The sequence below is a fragment of the Meleagris gallopavo genome, chromosome 17 (genome assembly GCF_000146605.3).
Source record: "Meleagris gallopavo isolate NT-WF06-2002-E0010 breed Aviagen turkey brand Nicholas breeding stock chromosome 17, Turkey_5.1, whole genome shotgun sequence".
Taxonomy (NCBI): domain Eukaryota; kingdom Metazoa; phylum Chordata; class Aves; order Galliformes; family Phasianidae; genus Meleagris; species Meleagris gallopavo.
Window position 1 is genome coordinate 2,039,736 of NC_015027.2, and position 18,016 is coordinate 2,057,751.

General features: G+C 46.9%; 1 long non-coding RNA gene across 5 annotated transcripts; it reads left to right on the forward strand.

The window, feature by feature from the left end:
- Positions 1-9,384: 9,384 nt before the first annotated feature.
- LOC104913527 lies at positions 9,385-17,982 on the forward strand. 5 transcript variants are annotated; one of them, XR_004161557.1, is made up of 5 exons: positions 9,385-9,743; positions 10,269-10,796; positions 11,314-11,379; positions 12,334-14,181; positions 14,906-17,982. It is a non-coding gene; the product is annotated as an uncharacterized LOC104913527 (long non-coding RNA). The 5 variants fall into 5 exon arrangements; XR_004161559.1 differs by lacking the exon at positions 11,314-11,379 and having other exon boundaries at positions 14,906-15,122; positions 15,493-17,982; XR_004161560.1 differs by lacking the exon at positions 11,314-11,379 and having other exon boundaries at positions 12,334-12,477; positions 13,395-14,181.
- Positions 17,983-18,016: the final 34 nt, after the last annotated feature.

Consider the following 18,016-nt stretch of genomic DNA (forward strand, 5'->3'; position numbering starts at 1 on the left):
GGAAGAAAAAAAATCAAACTAAAAGGCATGTGATTTCTGCTTCTTCTGCAATCTTTGTGTTGTTAATAGCTGCAAACAACTTGCATTGCACAGTGAATCATAAATAAGAGATGCCACCAGCTGAAGGGTAAACTGAGCAAAACCCAAGAGCTCTCAGTGCATCTGAATCCAGGTGGTTCAGGCAAGACTGGATGTAGCTGGCAGGCAGAGCAGAAGGTATGGCTGGGTCTCGGACAAGCCTTCTGGTCAGCTAATTTTAAGATGCCCAGTTAGTCTTAATTTTCAGTATAAGTAACATAATATTTGCAGTTTGGATGCCAAAATTGTCAGGCATAGAGGAGGGGAAAATATGAAACCCTTCTGTGGAACAGGATTAGGCAGGATTAAAGTCTGAAGTGATCATGTTGCACTGCGTAGTGGATACTGCCAGAGCCAACTCAATAAAACTCAGTGGGACACTTGACATTGTACATTTTCAAGCAGCACGTCATAAATTTATATTCATGTGATATCTTTTGCAGTCAGCCTGATGGGAACAGAACAACTACACAACTTCAGGTGCTGGTTTGGGGGAATAAAGCACAAGTTGCTGCCTCGCAGGGATAGATCTTTGCTCAGAGAACTGGAAAGCAACTTGAGTGATGTGCATAGTTTTGTTTGAATCATTCTGCTAAATGTGGCTTGATTGTAGGGCAATGTGATTGCTACAAACCCAATAAGAATCCTTAAAACCTGAGATTAAAGCCAGCTATATATATATTTTTAGCAAGTCATCCAGAGTTAACTATATATAGATGGCAGTTTGTACAACAGTTCCAAATTTGACCGCCCAAAGCACAGAAATACCTGCTTACCTTTTATAAATTAAACCACACACTTAAGTGCTTTACTGAATGGGAAGTACTTAAGCATTCTACTTAAAAATTGGGCTGAGTCAGGTCTAAATTTGTCTCACTGTGAGTTCCAAATTACTTCCCTCAGAGCTAGCAGGAGCATTGAAAGACCAGTGTCAAAAAGATGGCATGGAGAATATGCATTCTTGCATCCACCTTGCGTTACATTGTGTGCATGTGCAGCTGGCTGCAGGTCTGCTGGTGGTGCTGGGTGCATTCTGGAGTTCCTTACTTGATGGAGTGTTCTTCAAGCTCTGTATCAAGCAGATTTCTCAACTGTTGCAGACTCAACTCTGCCAGCCCCCAGCCATGAGGTAACCATTTGCTAGATCCAATATGAGTCATAGATGGGGAGGATATTTCTGGTTTCCAATTTAAAAAAAAAATATAATGGTGGCGTAGCTCATAATCATGAGCAAAAGGTCTCAGTGCTGTAATGGGAAACAGCTGGTGTGGTAGGCCACTGCAGACTAAAATCTGTCTTTGTTCAAAACGTGGCCCCACCATTATCACGGTTGGAAACAGTCCTTGGTGCTGACATGGTAATGACAGCTTCATGTTTTAGACACATCTAATGGCACTAAGTCCTGATCTTAGCTGGCATTTATCAAGATAAATAAGGCAGTCAGGCAAAGAGCATGGTGGGCTGACTGTGTTCCTGCAGATAACGACGTGCGTGTTTCCTCTCTTGGAAGAGTAATGAACAGAATATGACTGTCAAAATATTTCCCTCTGGAGAGACTCCAAAATAACCAGCACTTGCATGAGCTTGGTGCCATCAGCAATGTGAACTTCTTCTCAGACCTGGGAGAAACAGAGCTGTGGCCAAGAAAGGTGGGAGGGTTTCTCCTGAAAACAAATCAGGAGTTGAGAGTATTGCTTTCTCATTTGCCATAGGACATCTGGGAGCAGCTCTGCTAGTGGTTGCCAGATGAGATGCTATAGTGTGTCCTTCAGGCTTTTTGCAGCAGATGGACAAGGTCCGACCGAGTCAGCGTGGTTCTCATGTAGCACAGTGGTAAACTTGCTTTAGCTGAAACTTTTGTCCCAATTCTACAAATCAGCAGAGAATCAGTGTTACAGCTCTCGGGCTTTTCTCTTAATCAAAGTGGAAAATAGCTGTGCTCACGACTCGTCTGCAAAACGAGTGCATGCACAAACTTATGTGGATCTTAGCATGCTTTTGTGGTGTACTCCCTCCTCATTCTTAGAGAACTGTGGGCAGTGTGTGTAACTGCTTGGAGCTTCCATGGTTCTAGGGAGGATCTGTTGAAAAGGTGGAATCTGAAAGGCAGTAGCATTGAGAGCCCTAGTGCAGCACTCCATGCTGTATCAATGCAGTACACTCCAGCAAGGCTGCAGTGCAGGTCAGAGCTGGGAACAGTACATAAAGGGCTTTCTCTGCAGAACAGGTCAGGTCATGCTGCTGGTTAAATGCAGCCTGTGAAGGTGTCATAACTCTCTACAGCCGGAGTGTTATGTCTCTGGTATGAGTGCAGGGTTGTGTGAGACTGGATTAAGGTGAATTTATTCCCCCTTCCTTCTTTCAGTGTAGATTTATCCCTGTTGATTTGAGCTGTGACGACCTTGTTTGCGGTAGGCAACGGTCTGACTCTTGTACTGACAAAGAGACTTGTACTTCTGCCGAAATACTTCCTTCCATGCTATTCACAGGAGATTCCATGATTTTTCTGTATGGGTGGTCAGGAAAACAATTTCTTGTAGCTGTGATGGGCTCTGCCAAGGCTACAGCTGCCAAGATCACTCTTTAGCTGCTTGCTTCTCCCAGGGCTGTCTGGGGGATGCTAGCGGCCATCTGGGCAGAGCATCTCTGCTGGATGATCCCTGGTGCGTCCAGCTCCAAAGTGGCCCAAAGGCTGGATCCCTCCTGGGGTCTGCAGGCTGGAGGCGGGGCTGGCAGCTGGAGGTGCTTTGGTGCAGGAAGCTCAAGTGTGTGCCATGGGGTGGCCCAGCAGAGCTTCAGGGGTAATTTTGGCGTGGGAAGCTGTTGAGACCCCCATAACAAGGGCTCGCCGCCATGCACAGCTGAGAGAGAAGCAGCCAGCAGGAGGAAGGCACTGCTTCATTTCTGAGAAGCGCTGAGCAGGGAAGGGAAGAAGGCAGCGAGGAGTGGGTGGGAACCAACCCCCCACACTTCTCTTTGTTTGCCTTTTAACAATCGGTATTTACAGCAAAGTTTGACCCCTCCCTACAGCCACACGTTTCTACATGAGATAGTTTTCCCAAGAAAAGATGGCAAAACATCAGCAGTAAAATAATATTTATAGAGCTTTGTATTTGTGCGAGTGACTGTGGTTTTCTAGGTAAATAGTAGCTGGATTATTCAAAATACTCTGTATGTCAGTCAAAATCCTTGTGTCGTGTGGAATATTTCCCACACAGTTTCACAGAGAGCCTCTTTTAGCTGCTGGTGGTAAACCTGTAATGCTATGGTAGGTTTTGAATAGCTTGCAAAGGTCCCCGATTGATTTTCACACGTTTATTTCCACAGCAATAGCGTTTTACATACTGAGGTGTGGGAAGGAAAGGGGAAAAAAAATAATCACAGGATGTTGAATGTGTTTCAAAACCTGTGCCTAAATGTCTGCCCTTAAAAGGCTCTCAGAGTGGGGGTGGTTGGAGTGATTACATTAGCAGTCCTGGAGGAGAGCTGAGAATTTTGCACTTCTTGAGCAAGGGAGCACCTCAGAGATGAGGCAATCTGCACAGCGAGACAAAGCCCCCACTGAGCTGCGTGTTGGCTCCTGCAGTAGGGATGGATGGTTGGACGCTGCTGGCTCCTCGCTGCCCACCTGGCTGGGGTGTCCCTGCTGTGCCCTGCTTGTGTGATGCGTCAGAGGGGAGGGGGCACCTGATATGACAGCCGTGGTGGTTATGAACCAAAGCCATGCTCCAGAAATCGTCCTTCCAGTTTAGATGTTAAACATCTGCAGAGGTTTGATGAAGTTTAAGGGGATGGTTTTGCTGTCTACATGGCAGACATTATTGGGGATATCTCCTCCCCTACCTCATAGCAATTTGCCTGAGGGCTGCAGCCCAGCCTAGCTCTTCCAGAGGTTTTGAGTAAACAAATAAGCAAGTATTCTATTTAATAATAAAAAAAAAAGACTTGCAATTAAAAAAGACACCTCGTGTTGTACAAACAGGAAGGATTGTAAAACACTTTGCAGGGAGTCAGTGGAAATGCATTCAGTCTAGTTTATAATCACAGCACAATGAAATACCCTGAACATAAATAGCAAGAAATCAATTTTCTTTAGAAAAAGTAAAATAAAGAACATTAAACGATCATTTGACTAGATAACTGCGGTTTACTCGGTGGTATAACTGTCAGCTTGCCTGTGCACAAGAATGGAATTAATGCAGAGGGGGTATGGTTTAGATGTCTCCTTCTTTACAGTGACAATAACTCCCTTGTTTCTCTAGTGAGTAGATGTTTATATTCTAATTTTGTCTCTGCAGGCTACACAGAGCCTTAAACTCGCACAAGGGATTTGTGAGCTGCTTGCTTGTTGAGAACAAATCCTTGTCGAAAGGAACGCATGACTTGCTGACCCTGGGTTCACACAGCCTTCATCCTGACGCTTCCACACCACTGAGGAGTCGGCTGCTCCGAAAAATGAAGTCCCCAGATTAGAATGGAAGCTCCAACAAAGGACCTGTATGGTTTACAAATACGCATCGATTAGGGGACTTTGGGAGAGCTGTGTAAGAACAATGGCATTAGGAAAAGCAAATGTTTCACAGGCAAGAAACCGACCGAGGTCAAAGTTGATAAAAAACAGGCTCCTGAAAATGTGGGATTTCTTATTTGTATTTTGGCTAAAATCCTGAACTCCTTCTGTGTAGCTGTAGGTTGGCTTTTGGCCCCGGTCGTGTTGCTGATGCTGTGCCATAGGAAGGGATGCTCGTCCCGTGCAGAGTGACACTGTGGAAGTGCCCTCCTCCTCCACCGAGCACAGTGTTTGTGCACACGGGTGGCTGTGGCATGGATGTCTGTGCCTTTTCTGCATGTACATGAAAATCAGATAAGAATTTATTTAAAAACGTATACATAATATACTTCTATATACTTTCTCATAGGGAACATCTGTGTGGATAGCAGTAATATTCCTTAACCAAGTGACAGCCTTGGCTCCAAGGTTATAACTCCCATATATTGTACCTGCTCGACTGCGAAGATGTTTATATCAGGAGAAGTTGGAAAACTGAGAACTTGTTTTGCTTACCCCATAATCTGCAGAGTTCGCTTTGATGATAGTATGTCATAATTGCTCCGGGTGCCAGTCAAAACAAAGCCCTCGCACCGTACACAAGCAGCTCTTGTTTGGATGGTTTTGGCATTTTGAAATGCGGAATAAAATCCAAGACAGATATTATTTCCCTTCCTGTAGCTGAATAAGGATAAGGAGGAAAGTGTGAAGAATTTTTAAGCTTGAGGTAATGGAGGCTTTGATCCCCTTAACACTGAGCTGCTGTGACTCGGTGCTGTATCACGGGCAGTTTAAAAGAAAAAGCAGCAAACGAAAAATTAGAAACCTTTCAAACTGTCATCTTCTGCTGAAAGGGGATTCTTCAGATGTCAGCAATGAAATCTGATGAAAAACATTTCTTTTATGTTCCAAAGCTTCCAGAGAGAGAGCACAATTTAAGTGCATATTTATTTTCATATTTCTTTTCCTACTTACCCCTTTAACCTATTAATAGAGTATTTTTTGCCAGCTATCAGGGGTCTGCTTTAATGGTGCCATTGAGTGATGTCGCTGAAACTACAGCATTACACTTATGTGCACTCATTGCTATTCATCGGGGCAGAAGGGAGTTAAATTTCTTTTGAAGCTTGGATGGATGGGCAAAACAAGGTATTCCCTGAAATTATCCCTCACAAAAACACAACAGTCAATAGAGTGAATTATCATGCCACTTAATGCTTGTTCTAGGTGAAGTTTGCTGAATCAGCTGAATGTTTTCTGTCTCTGTCAGCTGGGTGGGCCTGAGATGGCCCTTGGGCTAACAGATGAGCTGAAGGCTTCTGATTTGGGGTTTTATTTGGGTTTTATTCCCGGAGGAGGAAGGCATGGAGCTGTATGTCCAGAGAGCTCACAGATGCTGATTTGCTGCGTAGCCAAAATCCCACAGCACTGCTCATGGGCCATCTCCAGCAATGATGGGAGAGGATTATTGAGTGGAAAATGATCCGGGTCCTTACATGGTACTTCTGTGTTGCCTTGCTGCAACTTTCCCCCACCAGAAGCGGAAGGTTACATGGCATTCCTTGAAAACAAGTTGCCTCCTTTGTTCCTTTTTGTCTATAAAATGGGAACAGCTGTCCATTTCCTGAATGGTTTTGAGGTCTCAGGATGAAAAGGCTTCATAGTTACCACTAGTAGCTTTCAGTGATTATTTTAGACCTTGCTGAGTCCGAGCCATCCAATCTCCTGTTCTTTGGTTCAGTAATTGCTCAGAACTCAGTTTTTAGGCTGAGATACAGAGTTTTACATCTAACTAAGAACCTGAACTGAGGTTATCTGCAGTCTCAACGAAGATACAAAAAAGTTTCCACAACGTCCTGAAATGCCCTGGGAGAGAGCATCCCTGCAGCACTGCTTGCTATCAAGCTGCAATTAGTGTGCATTAATGAAAGGACAGCACCCACCACAGGAGCAGCACCCACCGCAGCTTGTGCAGTGCTTTCTGGTGCTCACGTAAGCACCGCTGCACCCAGAGATGTGCAGGTTGCGTTGTAACGCAGATCGCTCTATCTGGAGCTTGATAGTACAGCAAAAGAGATGCAATTGCAGGCTTATTTAACAGTGTGAGCAGAGGGCAAGTCCCAGGAGCTGTTCCACATATCAGCACTGTTCTTTTGACTGTTTTCCTTTGGGAGCGTTGTCAGCTCCAGCTCTCCTTTTTTCCCTGGAGCTGTAGATTGGGTTTCAAGCAGACAACGGCTCTATTTTGGGGACAGAGGTGCCCAGCTGGATGGAGGTGTGTGCAGGAAGCAGATGCAGTGCGGCTGCCCAGGACCAGGTGCTGCAGAGCAGGCTGCTGCTGCCTCCCAAACCAGGCCGGGGTGAGGGAAGGTCGGGGAGGATCTCGTTGTTCCCAGTGTCTGTCAGTAAGTAATCATGCAGATAAACATCTCACCACTCCCTCAGCCCGACAAAATTCTTCTCCATCTATATATCCATATAGCATTACAATACAAGCCTCAGGGCATCTCTAGTCCTTATCTAAACAAAAGTCTTCTCTGAAAACCTTAGTCATGCATGTTGTGGCATGAAATCACCCTTTCAGCAGAAAAACGGTAATTTTGCATCTGGAGTCAAAGGAGGACTGGCTTGGTGTACAAAACTGATCCAATCGCCCTCAGTAATTTGGGAGCAATTCACATATTAGCCTGCAAAGTTATTTATTCAAAGTGGGTATAAATTCCACTGGATTTCTTTCCTTTTGGGTTCCGATCCTACATAGCACCAGCCACCTGCTCCTTGGAAGGCTGTAGAGAAATAAAAGACACAAGAAGTTAATTGGGAATGACCTGCAATTATAATCCTATGGCACTGGGAAGTTGTACTGTGATTAAACTGAGGAGGGGAGAGGAATGCTCTGACCTGCCAATACCTCCAACCATTCCACTGAGCCTGGGAGAGTTCTGGGAGTGCAGCCCTGTGCCTCCCACCTGGCCCCAGCTGCAGGGTGGCTGTGCATCCCTGCACCCTGTGGCCTTTCCGTAGAATCACAGAGTCATTCAGGGCAGAAGAGACCACCTAAGGCCCTCCAGTCCAACCCCAACCCACTCCACCACCCCCACTGACCATGTTCCTCAGTCTTCACATTTCTTGAACACCTCGAGGGATGGTGAACTCACCACCTCCCTGGACAGCCTATGCCACTGCCTGACTGCTCTTTTGGAGAAGAAAGTCATGAGGATATTATCCTACTATCTGGTTTCCTGCAGATGGCAGGTGCTGCGGGCTCAGGGAGGGAAGGGGAGGGGAGGGAGCAGCTTGCATGGTGCTGGGTGGGCCCTGTGGATGCGTACAGGTGAGTGGGTGCAGGTGACTCCTGGAAAATCCATGTGAGAATCTCCTTTGCCGGAATGAGAAACCTCTGTGCACTCCTCGGGTTGCGTAGTGTTAGCTCACGTGGTTGACATTGGAAGGAATTCTAAAACAGTCCTTAAAAATAATTGCAGGTAATGATCCCTTTCCCTGTTTCCTGCCTTACCAATGATCTATTTGCCCTCTTTAGTTCAGGCAAGGTGTGGGGTGAGCTGAGCCGTCCCTACAGCAGGCAGCTCCTACTCCCAGCCCCACTGCCCTGCTCAGCCTCAGCCTCCCAGCACCACACCTCAGCCCTGTGCCAGGGGGGCTGTGGGACCGGGGGGGGCAGGAAACCTGGCCGGGGTGAAAAGGAAACCAATGCATGCATCATGCCATGCCTTTGGCACTTGCTTCCTTCTCCTGACGTTGTGCAGTGTATGCCGTTCTGTGCAGGATATGTGATGGGCTCCCTCCCTGCTGCAGACAGGTGGTGACCAGTAAGCCTTGATTTCTTCTCTTAATTAGAATGTCTCTGTGCAAACCTCCAAGATCGCCTTTAAAATGCTGATGATTATTAAGAAGTGCACTCTGCTTGCAATTCGTGCCACTACTGCTGCCTTCTCGGAGGGGTGAAAAGCAAACTCTAATAGATTTCCTCTAGTCTTTAGATTTTAAGCACTGTCATGTTCTCTCCGCTTTAGCTTTCAGTGTTTATATTTAGATGTTTACATTATTGCTGGGGATGCAATTTCTCCTTCCTTCTGCTCCCCTCGGACCCCCTTTAGGCTTTCCCCCAGTGCACAGGGTTTGAAATGCTGCTAATACCTCTCGCTTTGCTGTTTATGATGCTGGGCAGTGGTGCATTCTGATTATCACAGCACGAGTAAAATAATATCCACTTCTTCACTTACATCCTATTACTGCACCTTGGAGAGCCCTGTCACTTAGATTGCTCAGGGGAATGTCAATGACATACAGCCCTTTGATGTGAAATACAGAACTGGTGTGCAGCAAACTGAAAGGTACCCCAATTTCTTTGGAAATGGCCAGAGTGTGCCAGTGTTCTTTAATTGCCATGCTCTATTAGGCCATATTTTTTTATTTTTCTTTCATATAGCTTCTATTCCCCAAACCGATGGGAAGATGGTGATTTATTTTGGACATCTGGTAACATCTGAGCTGTTTAGGGACCGAAGCGAGGGAGCTGCATTGCTAGTGGGAATATCTGGGGGCTGGAACTTGATGATCCTCGAGGTCCCTTCCAATCCAAGCTGCTCTATGATTCTGCGATTGTAGAACTGCAGTCTTCCCACAACAGGGCAATGTGAGAGACACCCAGCTTTACTGCAGCCTCTCTCTTTTGCATGCTTTTTCCATGCAAATTTCAATGCATACCCTGTCACGTTGTTATTAACTGCCTTCACATATATTTATCTTGTTTAAGACCACCTCAAGCCTTTCCCAGGAGAGCAAGGACTATCAGCTCCATTGCTCTGCTGTGCTCAGCACGGAAAGCAGCGGTGGCAGTGGGGGCTGGCTGGGTTCCCCACCCACCACCGCTGTGACGCTTCTGTTCTCAGCTCCGTACTCTCAGTTCTCCTCCCCACCACCCCCAGCTGCCGCCGGTGCTGACGACTGCTGCATGCTTTCCTCACAGCTGAAGCAAACCCTGCTGCATTTCTGCTTCCTCCTGCAGGACAGATTTACTCACTGTGGTGACCCTGTGGTTGCCACATGTTAGTTATGTTAAAGGCACGGCTCCGGATCTAATGAAATCCATCAGGTATGTATAAACGTTCTATTCTTCTCCTGGTTTCAAGAACACATCCTGTTCTCCCCCTCGCTGGTTCTGTGAGCGAGGTCGGCCTGTTGGAAAAGCGCTCTCGTGCAGTGTGTCAGGCTGTGGGCTCTAAAATACACACAGCCTGCCTGGGTTTCAGCTGTTGCAATGGGCAAGAGCACAAAGGGGTGTTCCTGTTTGAAGAAGGAGAGGTATTTGTGCATGGAGTAAGAGCCAGTAGCTGGCACCAAAAGTTGCTCTCAGGTGCTGGCTTATGATGCCATTAAACACAGCCAGAGGTGCAGACATCTGTTCCAAAGCTGAAGAAAGAACTATAACTTAGGGGAGTAGGGTTTTTTTGAGGGAAAAAATAATATTTCAAACAGTTTGTAAGTGCATTAAATGTTAATCCTCACAAAGTGGTTACGCAGCAGGAAATGCTGACTTATTTCAGGCACAAAACAAGCAGGCTGGTGTATCGGAGTAACGGGGGACCTGAAGAAGTCTGTTCTGCTTTGGGGTTTTCAGGTTTGTCATTGCATAGCAGGAAGCTGAAGAGCGCGGAGGCAGGAAGAGGATTGCTGCGGTGCTGTGATGGAAGGATCTCTGGTGCTGGGCTCTGGCCATGGCTGCGGTGCTGGGAAGGGGCTGGGGGTGCTGATCCCTCTGTTGCCGTAACTCCCAGAGCCAACACACAGATCACGTCGTATCTGGGCTTCGGCATCATGTTGAGTCAGAGATGACAGCAGCAGATCCACTTCATGAGTCATCTGCTTAATCCCTCTCCAGACAGAGGGCTCTTCCTTTTGTTATTAGTCAGTGTGTCAGCGCTGCCTTACTGTTAGATGTGCTGGTTGTTGTTTTCTTGCTGGCTAAATGAGGTCATTTTTTTCTGTGCTTTTGACTCTGGCAGTGGCATTTCCAGCCCTGGCAAGGATTTCTACCTCTGTAGGTTAGCTGGGTTCATGCCGTGCTCCAGCAGACTGCTTCCCCTCCTGGAGGGAGAGCTGGCGAGGAGGTCTCCCACGAAGGAGCCGATCGAATCCATTGGGAATGGTAAGAGACATCTGTGAGCTTTGCACTATGTTGGGCTGCAACTTACAAACAATACAAGGTCTGTTGCTTTTGTACCGGGGCAGCGTAAGCCAAAGTCAGACCGTTATCTGGCGGTCGGTAGGGCTGTGACGCAGGGAAGCTGTCCCAGTAGCTGTGAGAGCTGTGTGAAATTTCTGTCCTGAAATCCCATACCCTGTGAGATGCTCCAGGCTTTGCTGCCAGCCTGAAACCCGAGTTCGGCCTGTGGAGGTCTATGAAACTTTCAGGAGAAGCAAAGGGAGTTTCTATTTCAGCCGAGTTTTGCAGGGGTGCCATAGACTGGGTTAAGTGCTGAATATGTGGAAATGAACTCCTTTCCTTCCATGCAAATGTTAATTTAGTTCACTTTGTTTAGCTGCGATGGCAACACAGTTTTTGGAAGTGTTTCGTGTGAGTGAGTCATCAATATCTGAGTGATGTTTCTATTGTGCTCATATGCCAGTGGTCCTAAAAAGCATCAGCAATTTATCTGTTCCAGCTGGGACAAGAAAGGCTGACAAACTGCAGTGCCGCATCAAAAAGCGACTAAAAATGGAATCCTAGGGTATGTTTATTGCATTTTCGTGACTGCAGTGGTTAGGGACCGATTCCCCAGCATGAGGCAGTGCTTGGGATTGCTGCTGCGGGCTGTCTGTCTCAGCTGTGGGGTGGATGTGTGCTGCTCTAAAGGCTGTGCTGTGGGACCGGCCTGAGGGCTGCGTCCTGCTGCGGGGGGCTGGCGGCTGCCAGGTGTATGCATGGTGATATCAGCTGCTTTAGCAATAGGGCTCAGTACATTAGCTTAAGGACCAGTATATTAGTTTAGCAAATCGATGAGTGCTAGTTCTGAAACTTTCCAGTTTAGCTTTGCTTGGTGTGTGAACAGCCTTGGTTTTCTCAACAATCCTGCTTCGCAGGAGCACTGGAGTCACAACAAACGACTTTTATCTCTGCATCCACCAGGTGCAAGGACCTTTTCCTTGCATTTCACATACATTGTTTTGGATTATAGTGCACTAAGATAGAAAGTTGCTCATTAGGCATAACAAGAAATGGAAATTTGCCAAACTAGGGAAAATAGCCAAAGGTCAGCCAAAAGTCACCATGATGAAGCTGATGATGGAAAAATAGGGAGGAAGTAAGTGGTCTACAACCACCAGAGGTCCATACCACACATGCCCAGAAGGACATTAGCATATTAGCTAATGAGTTATTGGAAAATAATGAATATGTATACAAGTGTATTGCATATGTACGTCTTACCTGCTAAAACTTGAACTCTGAGGGCACGTTCATGGTACTTATCATGAAGAATAAAGGAGTGTTGGCTTTCTGACACCCCATTGGGGTTATAAGTTTCTCTTCCCAAATTTTGGATGACATTAGCGCTCAGTCCTGCAGGCTGAGGTGATGAGTGAGGATTCCTCAGGATGGAAGTTCTGTTCACCACTGCACAGAGTGCTCTGCCCACCCTGGGTTAGGTTGCTATTACAGTTTTCACCATTTGTTTTCTACACAGTCATCCCGGGAAGCAGCAGTGCCCTGCCGGTACCCCGCACTGGTGCCAGTGCTGCCCAGCACCTGCCGCAGCTGAGCTGAGCTGCCTGCAATTGGTCCAGAAGGAAAGGAGCAGTAAGAACTCTGTGCCCCATGCCTTTCCCAGGTAGGTGTGCCGAGGCCGGCCTCTCATCATCAGCTCCTCCCTCTGACAGGGAAGGAGATTGAGACAGAAAGGTTTTTAAGGTCAGCACCATCTATTCAAAGCAAGACTAGAAGGCCTGACCTTTTTCAAATGGTAAGTGTTGTCAGTGCTCCCATTGGGATTTTTCCCCAGGTGACTGCTTAAATGTCACTAGTGGTAAACCAGGGGACTGGAACCACTGTGAACTCCTTTGTTTCCTTCATGAGACATCATTGAGAGCTTTTAATCAGGTTATATATTTTCCTAAAGTTGAAAACATACTGGAGAGAGGGAATATAAATACATTTTTCCTACCATATCCATTTTGTGAAAACAAAGTTTGCGATGTTGTCTGTCTTTAGCAATGCAAAAGAGACATCTTGTATGGCTGCAATTAACACTCCAGCAATAACTCAGTGGCGTACATTCCTTGTGTTTATTGATTAGTGAACAAGCCCCCTGGGGTTTACATGGCTTCCAACACATTTGGTTCCAGCTGAATACCTGCAGCGTGCATTGATCTAAGTGTGTGATTTCCCCTCAATATCAGCCTTCCTCTCCTACTGCATCACAGCTGCATGTGCTCATGTAGCTGTGCAAACCAAGTGGCTGAAAATGAAAAATCGCCCTGTGAAAAATGAAAGGGCACCTGTTCCAGTCTCTGCTGGCACCCATGAGCCCTCTGTCACATCGAGGTTACACCTGCATAATTCACTTCCCTACAATAGAGCTACTCCTGATTTCTATTTGTGTGTGAGGAGAAGCTCAGGTCCCTCCGGGGCTGTGGCAGCTCAGTGCTTCAAAGCATCAGGTCCAGAAAAGGACCTGATAGCAAAGTTCAAAACGATTGGATACTCACTTCTTTACACCTTTGGTTTTCTTTGTGAATGTACCTACAGATCGCGGCACAGGCATTTCCAGTATAGGTGTGGCTGCAGTCATTCCTGCTCATTCTTTTGAAGGTACACATGCTTACAAAAGAGCAGGATGTGAAAGCCGATGAACACGTCTGAACGGACACAGTGACCAACTGAAGGTGGAGGGTGATGAGCAGCGGGAGGAGCTGCTCAGCAGAATGAGGGCTTCAGCTGGGTGGGAGCTGGGGATGTGCATCCTGCTGTGGCTGTGCGTGTGGCAGGGGTGGGGATGGGCAGAGAGGAATGCTGCTGAGGAGGAGGAAGGCTGCGGGAAGAGGGTGCTAGAGCTGTGGGAGTAATGAGCTGCTGCTGTCAGCTCCTCAGCCTCTGAGCTATTTAAAAGTTGATACTGGAGTATTAAATGGTGTGTGGCAAGGAGGATGGAGGTGCGGGTGAGTTTTCAAGCCGGAGTTATGGTGCAGGCTAATTCTGCCGTTCTATTCATAGCTGCATGGTAGAAGAGCATAGGCTGCATGTGGAGGAGTGAGAAGAAGCTGATAAGGAAATTAGCAAGCATTAATGCATCTGTGATGGGAAATGTCTTCTTACAGCTGCATGTTGTGCTGCTCCTAACCAAGATGAAGCACTGGTGCTGCCTCTGCTTTCAGCTGCCATGGCCTCAGCCAGTCCTCGTCAGAAGGGTCACACTGTGAGGACTCCTGAACACAGGGCTGTGTGGGTCCCAGCAACTCCAGGGCTGTTTCTTCAGGGCTCTGGTGCCTGTGCTCTGCTTGCTGCCGCCAGCAGGGATGATCCACTTGCCGAGCAGGTATCTCCCAACCCTGCCTTCGTACAGCTTGAACGGAGCCCTTCTCTCCGTACTCCTGGAAGCATGGTGTCTCCACGACTGCTTTCTGCAAAAGTCTGGAGAAGAGTTTATTCCTAAAATTCCATTTCTCCTTGCCTTGTGCCAATATTTAACCAATCTCTCACAGCAGCAATAGTAAAAAAGGCCACGGCAGGTCTGAGGTGCCAGTCTGGACTGTGTCACAGATGGTAAGAGGCAGAGCTGGGACATGGGCAGCAAGAGGGTTGTGAGAGAGCAAGGAGGGCTTTGCCCAGAGCCCAGCCAGCCCTGCTTGCCCTGAGCAGTCCCAGCTGTTGCTTTGGATTGCAGACTAAGAGGCTGTCTCCAAGGTTCATTAGGCTGTCGCCTATTAAGGGCTTTAAAAACTCGGGTCAGGACCTTGAAACAGATCTGCAGTCTGCGAGGGAGCAGAGATGTGTGCTATCTGCACAGCAAGGAGAGTGGTTCTGGGTCAGTTCCTCATGGATGGGTGCATGCAGCACAGCACAGGGAACTGACTGAGGCACGGCCGTTTGTCAGCCCAGGGCAGGGGGAGCAAACTGCCCTTAGCCCTGCTTATATTTGGGGCTGCAGGCACATGTGGGAGGATGCTCTGACACTGCCCACGCTGTACTTTGTCAGCTGCATTGCCAGGGCTGCCAAGGCAGAGCTGTTGCAATTACAGAAGTGTTTTATTTTCTTGTAGGAAGGTTGCACATATTTATTTTCATTCAGGCCATGCTGTCCCTGGAAAGTTGCTGCTAAGAACCGAGACAGTTCCTGATATCCGAACATTGCCTTTCTGCTCTTATGTTTCCTTATATATTCTCATCTGCCATGTGAACAGCAGACTCTGCTCCTCAAAGCCTTGGAAATGAAGCCCACCAGAAACCAGTCTCGGCTTTGACAAGAAAGGTTTCGAGGTGAATCCCGAATGCCATTGGAAGATGTATCTGTGTCCGACAGCATCCTTTGCTTCCCTGCTATTCTGAAGCAATATCTAGCAGGAAGAATACCTGCTCACCACTGCTGGCTCCCAGTGGTCCCACAAGGAGGGCTGCCTGCTCTCTGGTGCAGCAGAGGCTCCAACAAGCGGCTGTCTTGCAGCTTGCAGAACCCACTGCAGCTCCGAGGAGGCCCCAGGCACTGCCTGCCGCCATCCGCTCCCGTCCCACTGAGCGCAGGATTTCCATCAGCGCTCTGATGTCTGGATGGAAACTGGGACTGCGGCTCATGCATATACAGACGGAGCTGCTGGACCAGTAATTCTTCTGTCTCTTTTTCTGTATCTAGGACGTAGCCCTGAATTGAATCTCTGAAAATGGAAGGTCCGGCCTCAGAAGCGGGGTGAGGATTTGGATGTGCGTGGCTCTGCCCTCACTGCGGAGGAGGAAGGGGCTCCATCCTTCGGGGGGGAATTCCAGTTTAGGGTAATGCAAATGGAAACACCATGTGTGTCCTTTTTCATTCAAATTACATACAAAAAAATTGTGATACGAGTCATGAGCAAAGGCAGAACAGAGCCTAGAGTCTTTAATCTTTAAAATCTATTTTACATGATTAAAAGGATCCTGCCTGGAGAAAAGCAAGACTGGCTATTTATATCTCCATTCTTCTCCCCCCTCTCTTTTTTCCTCAGAAAATACTGTGCAGTCTTTCACATCTGAAAGACCACGGCTGGCTGCCATTAATTTTAATGCTAAATCCTCATCAGCATTTCAAAACATTATGAAAATGTCGAAGAAACTGTCTTCTAGTAGCTTGAAAATATTGCAGGCAGCAACCTAAATAATACTGTAAGTGCCCTGGTAAGTACAAGAGCACATGCTGGAAAGGAAAAGAGAAAAAGAAAAGGCTTTAGACCACCACGCAAACATCACTTCTACAAAGCAGGCGTAAATGGATTGCAGGATTTCATGGATGCTGAGAGTTTGAATTACTGCCTGAGCTGCACCTCTCTTAGAGAGAACGTGGCTTTCTTTTTAGGGAATGCATCAAAGACTGAATGCTGCTGTTTGCTGTGCAATCTGCTCTGTGGATGAGTGCATAAATAACCTTACATGTTGGGTCCTGTTTTGGCCAGCAAATACAATTAAAGGAATGGAATATGTCACCGACTATAATATTGGTGCTCAATTCTGCTGCATTTGCAAAGATGATGGATGCCAATTAAATTGAAATCAATGGCCATGGGCTAAGCAAATGATGACTCTGATCAAAGCATTCCTCCTTAGCAAAGCAGTAAATCGGTTCCTAAACTGAAATACATCTTCTTCGTGGTTCTACTTAAAATTAAGCACATGCTTAAGAAACTTCCTGTTTAGGGAAGAGTTGAAAATGCATTTTGGAGCTTAGTTTTTAACTGGGAGTATCCATTCTTACCTGGCTCTAAGTGGATGGCATTTATAGGGACGGTGACACACGTGCCAGATTTCAGTGGGGTTTCAGGACACACTCTTGCTGTCTCACGCTCCGTTGTATTTATGGCAGTCCAGCAGGATGGGGAACTGTATGAGGATTTCAGAACTGCGTGCTATTTCTGCTTTCTTTCATGATGAGGCTTTTCCTGAAGTTTGCCCTTCGATGGGACGGAGCATAAGGGAGTGCTCCTCCTCTCCTCCTTTGGCAGTATGTGGGATGCTGCCACATGGGGTGACTCTCATATGGTCAGTTTTGCAGCAGGGATTTCCTTCACCTTGAGAACCAGTTTTTGAGTAACCCCAACTCTACCTGCTTCTCTAAGAATTCAAGTGATTTGATCTTTCTAAATGTTGTTGCTTTTTTCTTTGTGAAAGAGATTTGGAAAAGTATAGCTGCACTTTGAAAATAATTTTAAAATAATTAAAATAATGATGAAATTCTCCAAGGGCAAAAAGCTTCCTGTTTTTCCTAGCAGTAAGTGGGACAAGCACTATCTCCAAGCAAATGCCATTAAAAAGCTCGGTTTTGCTGGGAAATCTCAGGCTTTGCTGGGAAAAAGTACCGTCAGAGACAGAGATGGGAAACTTTCAGCCTCTGTGCTGCTTTTTCTCTTTGTGATTAAATACCAGGTTGAAGTATCATCAACAGCGCGGATTCTGAAGAATACATGAGAATGCACTTGAGGTTAGAAAGCTTGTCTTTTATTCACCGTGTTGTTGTTGTTGTTGTTTTTTTTTAAAGCCACTAGACTGTTCTTGAAATGAATCACTGAGAGGGTGAGATGAAGGCTGGAGGTGCACGCTATGTTTTCATCGCCAGCTCCTCGCAGCCCAGGTATGATGTCAAGCCTCACCTCCGAGAAGCACTTCTCTTCCTGCCTGGCTCTCCGTGGTGGCATCATTAACGTTGATGGCTATAATTGACTACAAAAAGCAGACCTTTAGTCCCCACCTGATCTTTCGGAGTGTTTATACACTGCGAGCCTGACCACACAGCAGACTAATGAGCATTACACTTGACAAATATTGTCATGCCTAAACAGGAGATAATGCTTCTGCTAAGACAAGCAGCAAGCCTGGGGGCACATCACGCTTAAATAGGAAAGTTAGGAACCAATATTCTCTTCTGCTCTCTGGGTCCCATCCAGATCCTCAGTGCCAGTGAAGGCTTTCAGCTGTGAGCTTTGCATCTCGAAGAAGAAGCCCTTAAGCACGCTGCACAACCACATAGAAAGGCATTGTGCAGTGGAACAGTGTGAAGATGAATCCCTTTGTAATAACACTGTGTGGTAACTGCTGGGTCATGGCCTGAAGCACTCACTGAGCACCTGGGGAAAGGACCCGGTCAGCCCTGGGAGCACAGGTGAAGGCAATTCAGCTGTGTGACCAGAAGGGGT